Here is an 11,181-nt window from a genome sequence, read left to right on the forward strand (position 1 = left end):
TGTCAATGTATCCGCTATTTCCAAGGCCACCTCCTTAAGTACTCTGGGATGCAGTCCATCAGGCCCTGGGGATTTATCGGCCTTCAATCCCATCAATTTCCCCAACACAATTTCCCGACTAATAAAGATTTCCCTCAGTTCCTCCTCCTTACTAGACCCTCTGACCACTTTTATATCCGGAAGGTTGTTTGTGTCCTCCTTAGTGAATACCGAACCAAAGTACTTGTTCAATTGGTCCGCCATTTCTTTGTTCCCCGTTATGACTTCCCCTGATTCTGACTGCAGGGGACCTACGTTTGTCTTTACTAACCTTTTTCTCTTTACATACCTATAGAAACTTTTGCAATCCGCCTTAATGTTCCCTGCAAGCTTCTTCTCGTACTCCATTTTCCCTGCCCTAATCAAACCCTTTGTCCGCCTCTGCTGAGTTCTAAATTTCTCCCAGTCCCCAGGTTCGCTGCTATTTCTGGCCAATTTGTATGCCATTTCCTTGGCTTTAATACTATCCCTGATTTCCCTAGATAGCCACGGTTGAGCCACCTTCCCTTTTTTATTTTTACGCCAGACAGGAATGTACAATTGTTGTAGTTCATCCATGCGGTCTCTAAATGTCTGCCATTGCCCATCCACAGTCAACCCCTTAAGTATCATTAGCCAATCTATCTTAGCCAATTCATGCCTCATACCTTCAAAGTTACCCTTCTTTAAGTTCTGGACCATGGTCTCTGAATTAACTGTTTCATTCTCCATCCTAATGCAGAATTCCACCATATTATGGTCACTCTTCCCCAAGGGGTCTCGCACAATGAGATTGCTAATTAATCCTCTCTCATTACACAACACCCAGTCTAAAATGGCCTCCCCCCTAGTTGGTTCCTCGACATATTGGTCTAGAAAACCATCCCTTATGCACTCCAGGAAATCCTCCTCCACCGTATTGCTTCCAGTTTGGCTGGCCCAATCTATGTGCATATTAAAGTCACCCATTATAACTGCTGCACCTTTATTGCATGCACTCCTAATTTCCTGTTTGATGCCCTCCCCAACATCACTACTACTGTTTGGAGGTCTGTACACAACTCCCACTAACGATTTTTGCCCTTTAGTGTTCTGCAGCTCTACCCATATAGATTCCACATCATCCAAGCTAATGTCTTTCCTAACTATTGCATTAATCTCCTCTTTAACCAGCAATGCTACCCCATCTCCTTTTCCTTTTATTCTATCCTTCCTGAATGTTGAATACCCCTGGATGTTGAGTTCCCAGCCCTGATCATCCTGGAGCCACGTCTCCGTAATCCCAATCACATCATATTTGTTAACATCTATTTGCACAGTTAATTCATCCACCTTATTGCGGATACTCCTTGCATTAAGACACAAAGCCTTCAGGCTTGCTTTTTTAACACTCTTTGTCCTTTTAGAATTTTGCTGTACACCTTGCATTAAAGTATATACCATTTAGCATTGGAAGACCTTCTTGATTACGACTTACAGATTCACTTTCTACATTCTTGCTTTGCAATTTCAGCTTTACTTCCTTCCCTATTGAATTTGTTCTCAGGTTCCCATCCCCCTGCCAAGCTAGTTTAAACTCTCCCCAACAGCATTAGCAAAACTCCGAGGATATTGGTCCCGACGCTGTTGAGGTGCAACCTGTCCGGTTTGTCCAGGTCCCTCCTGCACCAACTCTCCAGCCACGCGATCATCCTCTCTATCCTTCTGTTCTTGTACTCATTAGCATGTGGCACCAGTAGTAACCCAGAGATTACTACCTTTGAGATCCAACCCTTTAATTTTTCTCCTAGCTCCCTTAATTCTGCCTGCAGGACCTCATCCTTCTTTCTATCTAGGTCATTGGTCCCAATATGGACCATGACCGCTAGCTGTTCACCCTCTCCCCCAGAATGGCCTGCGTCCGCTCTGTGTCATCCTTGACCCTGACACCAGGGAGGCACCATACCATTCTGGAATCACGTCTACGGCTGCAGAAACGCCTCTCTATTCCCCTAACTATTGAATCCCCCACCACTAAAGCTCTTTTATTCTTTGTCCCTCCCCCCCCTGTGCAGCTGAACCACCCATGGTACCTTGGACTTGGCTCTGGCTGCACTCCCCAGAGGCACCATCACCGGTGCTCAGAAGAGAATATTGGTTGGAAAGCAAGATGGACTTGGGGAGGGGAGGATTCCTGCACTACCTGCCTAGTGTTCTCCCTCAGTCTGGTGTTCACCCACTTCCTCTCTGCCTGCATGCTTCTAAGCTGCAGGGGGACCATCTCCTGAAACGTGATATCCATGTAGCTCTCAGCCTCGCAGATGCACTGTAGTGACTCCAGCCGTTGCTCAAGCTTTGAAATGTGGAGCTCGAGTAGTTGAAGCTATGCCATTTTTTTGGTGCACACCGTTTTTTTTTGAGTAAATAAAAATCTCCAAGTTTCCCCAAATTTCTGCGCTACCGTAATTCACTTAGGCACGATTTTTTTTTAGGCTACGATATTTTTGTGTCATGGGGACGTAACTTGATTTCTACACCAGTTTTTGACATTTAAGCAAGTTTGTCCAACTTACATTTTTCCGAGGATGGCGTATATGACCACTCCCAAAAAACCTTCTGGCTACTTAACAAAAATCAGCGCATATTACAAAATCGGCGCAGAAGGACGCCATTGTTTTTAGCCGATGTTTTGGAGGGAGTGAAGGCGGCAGAAACTATGCATCATAAATCTTATTTTTTTCAAAGTCAAAAGGGAGAAATTGGAAGTGTAATGCAATTCTTGAATTTTTGATTTTTTTCAAAGTACCACCCCACCACTGAACCTCTCCTCACTGGGCTCGAGGGTCGGCTCGCAGAATCACGCCCTCGCCTGGACATAGGGCCTTGGGTTCAAAAGAAGCCCAGGGGATGGGGTGGAAGCCGAACTGAACTGCCAGCCACTTACATTTCTTACATAAGGGATGAGAACCCTTAGGCTACAAGTTATCAATTTCTAAAAGCTCGGTTTTCATTCTCAATACTGTCCACTTCACCAGCTTCAAAAGAAGCCCGGGGGGAGCCGAGCTGACCGGTCAATGCTCCGATCCTCGAGCCCGGTGAGGAAAGGAGGTGGTGGGGTGGTACTTTGAAAAAAAACAAAAACAAGACTTACATTACACTTTGTTGCCCCAAATGGCTTCATTGAATGCCTATCTTCCCATTGTAAGCAAGCCTATTGCGCATGCGCAGAGCAGGGTGTGGTCCATACTAGGGCGTGCACCTTGGAGAGAGAGGAAAGAAGAAGTGTGAGTGCTTTTTCCTGCTGTTTTGAGATTGTTGTAAAGCTGCAATTTAATTATGCGGGCAATATTGACAATGCCATACCTCGTGCAAGCCTTCTGCGTGATGGTGCTGTAGAGAGGATTGATTTGACAGCATCACCGGAGGAACCTCAGAGCATGTAGGATGATGGGCAGGAGGCCATACCCACATTGGGTATACCGAGACAGGCATTCGTACCTGCACCTGAGTGAGGCAGACTGTGTGAGAAGGCTGTGTTTCCGCAAATACATTGTAACCGAGATCTGTGAGTTAATAAAAGCAGACCTGCATCCTAGAAGCATCAGGACTGCTTTGTCAGTTCAAGTAAAGGTTACAGCTGCACTTTCATTTTATACATCTGGATCATTCCAGGCCACAACTGGGGATGTGTGCGCCGTTTCTCAACATGCAATACATATCTGCATTCAGCAGGTGACTGCTGCACTATATGCCTGGAGGAATAACTATATAAAATTCCCCCATGACCACCCAGGCAATGCATAACAGGGCTGTGGGATTGCTGGCTTCCCCAACGCTGCATTGATTGTACCCACGTTGCCTTGCGAGCATCTTTGGAAGATTCCGAGATGTATTTTCACAAAAATTAAATTTTTAGTTCACAATTTCAAAAGGCAGTTACAGAATTATTACAACTCTAGTGATGACTAAATGCGTCTAATCAAACAATGCATGTAACCTCATTGCATTTGTCCACAGCACCTGACGAGGAGCTAACCTGAGGTAATGACAATGCTGTGCTTACGTGTATATAAATGTGTTAAAGTGACACACGGTGGGATTTAACAGGTAAACATTAACAGATCAGACAGGAATTGTAATGAAAACTGTAACTGAAAGCAACTGATGCAAAATGATTAATCGTAATAAAGACTGATAATCAGCACAAATGTCTGCAGTGCATATAAACATCTGACTGCACACAAGTATGAATAATGCCATGTATTAGTCATTCTGGATTTGATACTAATGCAATTAAACTATATTGCATGACTTGTCACTATGAGAAAAATGTTAAAAAAGTAAGACCGATTGTCACCAATATCATTGTCATATCAGTGTCAGCTGTGGCTCAGTGGGTAGCATACTCGCCTCTGAGTCAGAAGGTTGTGGGGTCAAATCCTGCTCCAAAGACCCAAGCACATAAATCGAGGCTGACACTCCAGTGCAGTGCTGCACTGTGAGGTGCTGCCTTTCGGATGAGATGTTAAATCATCTCAGGTGAACGTAAAAGATTCCATGGCACTATTTCGAAGAAGAGCAGGGGAGTTATCCCCGGTGTCCTGGTCAATATCCCTCAATCAACATAACAAAAACAAATTATCTGGTCATTATCACATTGCTGTTTGTGGGAGTTGCTATGCGCAAATTAGCTGCCACGTTTCCCACATTACAACAGTGACGACACTCCAAAAGTACTTCATTGGCAGTGAAGCGCTTTGAGACGTCCGGTGGTCGTGAAAGGCGCTATATAAATGTGAGTCTATCTTTTTCTTTTCTTTCCCCTTTAAAAGCAATGAAAAATGATCACTCCTAAACCCATTTATGAAGAAATTAGGCAAACAAACACATCTATAGAACTTAGTTACTGGCAATTACATAAAAGATAGTTTAACCTTTAAGAAGTGATTTTCCAGATAGTCCTTTCTACTCATCAATAATAATGTGTCCTTATGACAAAGCTGATTGCTAAATCTCACGTTGAAAATATCTGCATGCCTCAATGTGACAGTGATAATTAATTAATATAAAACCAGCCCTTTCTTCACATTCCAAGCATCTTGATGCATTGTACATTGCTGTGAAGGCTATTTAGGATTGGAATATACTCTTACATAAACATTACTGCACTTAGCAATGGAAAAAAAAAATTTTGACTACAATAAATATATCCTGTGCCAAAGAACATATGTCTGCTTCCATCTTATATCTCAATGCACCAGTGCAGAATATTTTGTTAAAGATGTTGAACACGGCTAACAATTTTAAATGCCCAGTCATTGTATTGTAAATGTGCATGGCAACATCTGGCAAAAGATATATGTTTATGAAAGCAGTTTGTTTTATTGTAATTCTTCAATATGATGAAATCAGCTAGCTGGCCTTCTCAAGGGCAAAACTATGCTGCAGTTAAGTGCTAAATGTAAATGGGCTGACATGCATCGGCCTTTTAAAATCGCTGCAAGTTTGTTCAATCACACATCTCTGTTTGCATGACAACAGCTATTCAGCAGTGAGATCTGTTCCAAAAGAGTTACTGATATTTGTATATCTTCTTTAATTAAAAGGAACGGTGCTTTAGAAAACTGCAGCCGAGGTTAAAGGGCAGGTTCATGCATTCCCATGTTACCAGTGATTACGCACCTGCTCAAGGGAGATGGAGATCGGCCACATATTTCATGTGAATATTGAACTTTTCTTTCTCTTTAATGTGGAGAATGCTTGTTGGATGCGGCTGGGGAATGGTAATGTGCTGGGAGTAGGCTTAAGATTGGCAATTCAGCTTCAGTAGAGAAAATGTTCCTATCACTTTTCTGCACCAATCTCTCTCCAGACTTTCTCCTCCCTATCCACAACCTGGTAGCCTGCAGCCTTTATCATCCCTTTATATATTTACTCCAATTTAGATGGAGAAATTGTGTTGCATGCAGCAATGACAATTTTGGAGACTTTCACTAGATTGTAGAGCAGCATCCTGCTTGAATAGTTCAATTAACGTAATCATTACTTTAGCATTCAGCATTGCTATGATGTGCTCCACAGTAACTCAATTTATGAAGGATGGGTTTTATTTTATTTATGCTGTACAGAGGTTTCTAACTGGAGTCATAAGCCATGGATGTAAAGGGTAGCTCTGGTCTCCCAAAGTGCATGCAGCACAAAGTTTCCATCGAAAGAGTTAGCCATTCATTCTCTCAGGACTTTCAAATAATGCAGGCAGCAACACAGACTACAGCATAACAAAACCAATGGGGGTGCTCCATGGATAATGGTCACCTTCCAGTGGTTGGAAACTACCTGCACTTTTATGGAATGGTAACCCTTTCCGTTCGTGGATATATTCAAGTTCATGTATAGAACCCTAATGATCTCCTGGGTTGGATCTATAATGTTTTTGGGGAGCCTGCCGGTGTCTCACATGTTGGTATCTTCCTTCCACTGGGAAAGTAATTAAGTTGTTTCCCCTGGCAAGCATGGCATCAGTCACTTGCTTTATATAGATATGAACTACAAACTGGCTTAACTGGCAGCTGTACCTGGGGTAGCCCGGAAGGGTCATGTTGCAACAGAAGCTTAATGGCACTGTGACTTCCACAGTATGGGAAGATTCTTGAAGTTGCCTGTAAGTCACCCACAGCAAATGGCATGATCCTAGCACTGCAGTGAAGAGAAAGCAGCAAAGATAGGTCCACGCCGACATACCCATAGCAAAGTGAAGACTATACAAAAAAGACAAAAATACACAGTAGAAAAGGTAGGGAAGATGCTCAACACAGAAGCAGAAATACTCAGTCAAAAACCTATGCTTTAGCAGTAACTGAAACAGCAGTAACATTGCTTTAAGAGTTAGGTCAAAGCAAACCAGGCCCACTTTATATGGGTGAGGTGTGCATGTGGTAGACCCTCATTGAGAGTTGTAAAATTCAGCATGGGACCTAATTTCAATGATTTTACTACAACAATAAAAACAAGTATTTAAATAGTGCCTTTAACGTAGTAAAACGTCCCAAAGCACTTCACAGGAGCATTATCAAACAAAATATGACACCAAGCCTCATAAGGAGATAATAGGGCAAATAACCAAAAGCTTGGTCAAAGAGGTTGGTTTTAAGGAGCGTCCTGAAGGAGGAAAGAAAGGTAAAGAAGCAAAGAGGTTTAGAGAGGAAATTCCAGAGCTTAGGGCCTTGGCAGCTGAAGGCATGGCCACCAATGGTGGAGCGAGTAAAATCAAGGATGCTCGAGGCCAGAATTAGAGGAGTGCAGATATCTCGGAGGGTTGTAAAATAGCTTGTCTGTAGTACTGTCTTATTTCTCCCCCAAAATTGCACCATGCAAAAGTTGTGATTTGAATTTGTGAGGTCATAAGCGTGATTTTATGACCCATGCCCAACACCCGTGAGGCTACACGCCACAGGCAGAGCCTTGTAAACTCAGCCATGTAATGTGAAGGAGCAAGACATTGCAGAGACTGAAGGTGCGCTAAGAAAGTTATTTTACTTATGTTTACATAATTTAGGAGAACATCTTCCTTACCCATGCTGATATTATGAAAACTGAGAAACTGTTTTACAATGCCACTCAGTCACAATCTTATAACACCAATCATCCATTGTAGCATGCAATAAAATTCACCTATGTATATATTTATCTATTATCATAGAATCATAGAATGATACAGCACAAAAGAAGGCCATTCAGCCCATCGTGCCTGTGCCAGCTCCTTGAAGAGCTATACAATTAATCCCACTCCCATGCTCTTTCCCCATAGCCCTGAAAATATTTTCCCTTCAAGTATTTATCCAGTTCTCTTTTGAAAGCTATTATTGAACCTGCTTGCACTGCCCTTTCAGGCAGTACATTCCAGATCACAACTTGCTGAGTAAAAAAACGTTACTGGTAATTTGGCGAGCTATCTTTGCTTTTATATTTATTGGTAGTTGTTCTTATCTTGGACTGGAATCCAGTTTGCTTATGAACAAAAAGCTCAACTGTTGCTTTCAAAAGATGCAAAACCAATGGGTAGAACTTTTCAGAGGCATAAACTGTAATTTTATAATTTTTTTAAAAATTGCTTCAAAATTACTTTTCAAAAGAATGGTCCAAACAAAGTTTCCGTATTTTTCAATATTAAACTTTTCATTAAATTAATTACTCCAAATTAACACAATCACATTTGGTATCAACTCGCAAAGGAGTAATAAGGAAATAATCTAACTATGCCCTCAAAAACACAAGACTGGTGTTGTGGCCTTATGAACCAAGCAACTTTAGGTACATCAGATCCACTCTTACACATAATTGCTTTATTCCTACGGTATTTTTGTCAGTTTTCCATCAATAATATTAGAGTAAGATCAGAGTACAGTTGTTGGTACTAAGTACTATCTGAGGCGCGCATTAGGTCATGCAACCCATTGCCCTGCATTTTTCCACATTAGTATTTATAGCTTAGATTTAGACCTAAATTACTAGATTCCTGCAGCAATTAGAAAAATCCTAGTGATCTGATGCTCCAAGTGTAACACTGTGACCTGATTATGCAAACAGGCTTGAATCCATCCCACAGAGTGAGCTACTGAGTCATAGGTTCCTAAAACTTGAAAAACAGGTAGAAAAATTCTCCAAGATTATAGGATGGCGCCAAAGGCAAGTCCCAGAAGCTAATGTATAAGGTGTCCACTAGGCGTCATAATATTGTCACAATCCTGTGGGTGCCTGTCAGACCTTCAGACCCAGCTTACCCGTGTTGACAAGACTAATTTGAGCCGACTGCCACACCGCAGCGGCCCGCAGTAGGTCACGGGGCAGGAGGGCTCAAGTGAGAGCTGGCAGCGGCCAACAGGAGGTAGCAGGGCGGTAGGGGGACAAGCGCAAGCCGTCAGCAACCCACAGGAGTGGTCCTCCCAGCTTCACATCAAGGTAAGTTTTAAAAAAGACTGACCTTTTGATGGGGGCCTCCAGTGGTCTCTTTAAAGAGCTGTAAGTGGAGGGAAACCGATACCTGAACTGAATTGTAGGGCTTATCAGTATTAGGAGGTTCTGAGGAATCGGGAGTTCCTCTGTCTTTATAGCGATTGTAATTGTATGTAAAACTCGCTTATGTACATAAAGCACGCTTATACACTTGCTTGAATGGGTTTTAAGAAGGGGAAGCAGCAAAGTTTGCTATGTTGCAAAGCTTGATGGTTAATGAACCATCATAAATAGCCAACACTGCATTGACTCTTAGCACAGGCTGATAGAAGATGAAAACATACACTCAGTCCTGAATAACAAGGGCATTGGAGAATCAACAGCCTAGAAAGATAGCAAACCCTGGGAAGCAAGGTCGATTCACATGTCATGAGAAACTGAGGCAAAGTTGAACACATTTAAGAAGGATGACACCATGGGAGATGGACAGGTGGGGAAGAACCACTCAGACCCACCTGTCCATCACCCATGGTGTCACCTTTCTGGAATGTGTTCAACTTTGCCTCAGTTTCTAAGGGTCAATGCAATGTTGGCTATTTATGATGGTTCATTAGCAAGCTTTGTTGCTTCCCCTTCTTAAAACCCATTCAAGCAAGTGTATAAGCGTGCTTTACATACATAAGCGAGTTTTACATACAATTACAATCGCTACAAAGACGGGAACTCCCGATTCCTCAGAACCTCCTAAAACTTATAAGCCCTACAATTCAGTTTGGCTATCGGTTTTCCTCCCCTTACAGAGCTCTGGTTAGACAGCATCTAAATCAGGCAAATCCGAGCACTGCATGCCTGACACATAATCCGTTCAGCACTGACCAATTTCCAGGAGGTATCCTCAAACAGGCACTAGGTCCCTCATCAGCATATGCAAAGCATTCAATGCCTGTTTAAGGTGGCCACCAGGAAGTCCTGAATGTCGTCCAAAATTACATTGGACGTCTTTCAGGTGTTCTTGGGATGTAACCCCGCAAAATGAACGCTTTTGCCCCGTTTTGCAGCTGAGAAACAAGCACTATCCAATTATGCCCTCGCAAGCTGCTAAACCACTAAATGACTGAAAGAACAATTAACTACTTTAATGGGTGTGTTAGTCTAATACAGTAGTTCTATCATATACTTTACCCCTGCCTATTTCTACACTATATACTGTGATAAAAATAGATGCAAATAAGGAAAGGATTTCCACAATAGTTTTTGTTTCACATCATTCATTAAGCAAAATTAACTTTTAGACTAAATAGGATCTTCTGCATTTGAATGAAAGCATTTTCTATAAATCACAGTAATAAGGTAACGGGAAAATTGCAAAGGACGCAAGTAATTTCTGACATTGGTGTTGTGACATTGAGCTTTTGTGCCCTGACCTGATTTCACACGTGGAATAGCAGCAAGGAATACCGAGCTGTCAACTGCAGGGAAAGGCATTGAAACTCCAAGGCAGGGGCTTTCACCTCTGAAGTCAATCCCTTGACATCTGAACCAAAAATGACAGCCAAATGGAAAATAAAAGCTCCATCATCCCTGGTCATTAAGTACAGAAGATGCATCAATTAACCAATAGTAGTTATAAAGGATAGAGATCATATAATACAATGTTTAAATCTGAATGTCTGTGCTATTTTACATATAGAGTAACAAGCTGCAAAAAAGACAAAACATAATGAGAAGTCAGTTCATTTCACCTTGTGGGAATTGAAGCAAGGAGTGCCCAACCACTAATATCGAAAGGAACTGAAATACCAGCGTCAGTGCCTTTATGTAGCATGGCTTATATGGTGTGGAAAGATTGCATAGAATCATCATCATTTAATACATCTTTAAAGGATTATGTGCTTCATCATTTTCCTTGCTATCAATAAAGGCTTCCTTCTGGGGAATGTCAAGGATATATTGGAATGAGGAAGAAAGAAAGAAATGTTGTTATCTGTACAATAATGCACTCAGTATTGTGATAACTATCATCTCTATTTTACAAGGAAGTGAATGACTAACTTCTATTAAAACAATGCATGAACTATTTCCAAAATTACTATATTACAATTTATCTTGTAAAATGTAAGGATTTGGCTATATGATGCATGAATGGCTGGTACAATATAATGAGGGTAATTTTAACCGAAAAAAAATGGGTAGGTTGGGGCCATGTTAAAATTCTGAATCTCGATCTGAACC

At 41.8% G+C, this 11,181-nt stretch overlaps 1 protein-coding gene across 8 annotated transcripts in view; it reads right to left on the reverse strand.

The window, feature by feature from the left end:
- The window catches only part of wdpcp (WD repeat containing planar cell polarity effector), a 363,747-nt gene that overhangs the window by 303,968 nt on the left and 48,598 nt on the right, over positions 1 to 11,181 (reverse strand). Inside the window, exon 1 of one of the 8 annotated variants that reach the window (XM_070889750.1) lies at positions 6,573 to 6,602. The exons of the other annotated variants lie outside the window; for them this stretch is intronic. The gene's annotated coding sequence lies outside the window, so the exon portion shown is untranslated. Of the gene's footprint in view, positions 1 to 6,572; positions 6,603 to 11,181 lie in introns of those variants that run through there. 8 annotated transcript variants of the gene reach the window in all.

The sequence above is a fragment of the Pristiophorus japonicus genome, chromosome 9 (assembly GCF_044704955.1).
Source record: "Pristiophorus japonicus isolate sPriJap1 chromosome 9, sPriJap1.hap1, whole genome shotgun sequence".
Lineage (NCBI taxonomy): Eukaryota > Metazoa > Chordata > Chondrichthyes > Pristiophoridae > Pristiophorus > Pristiophorus japonicus.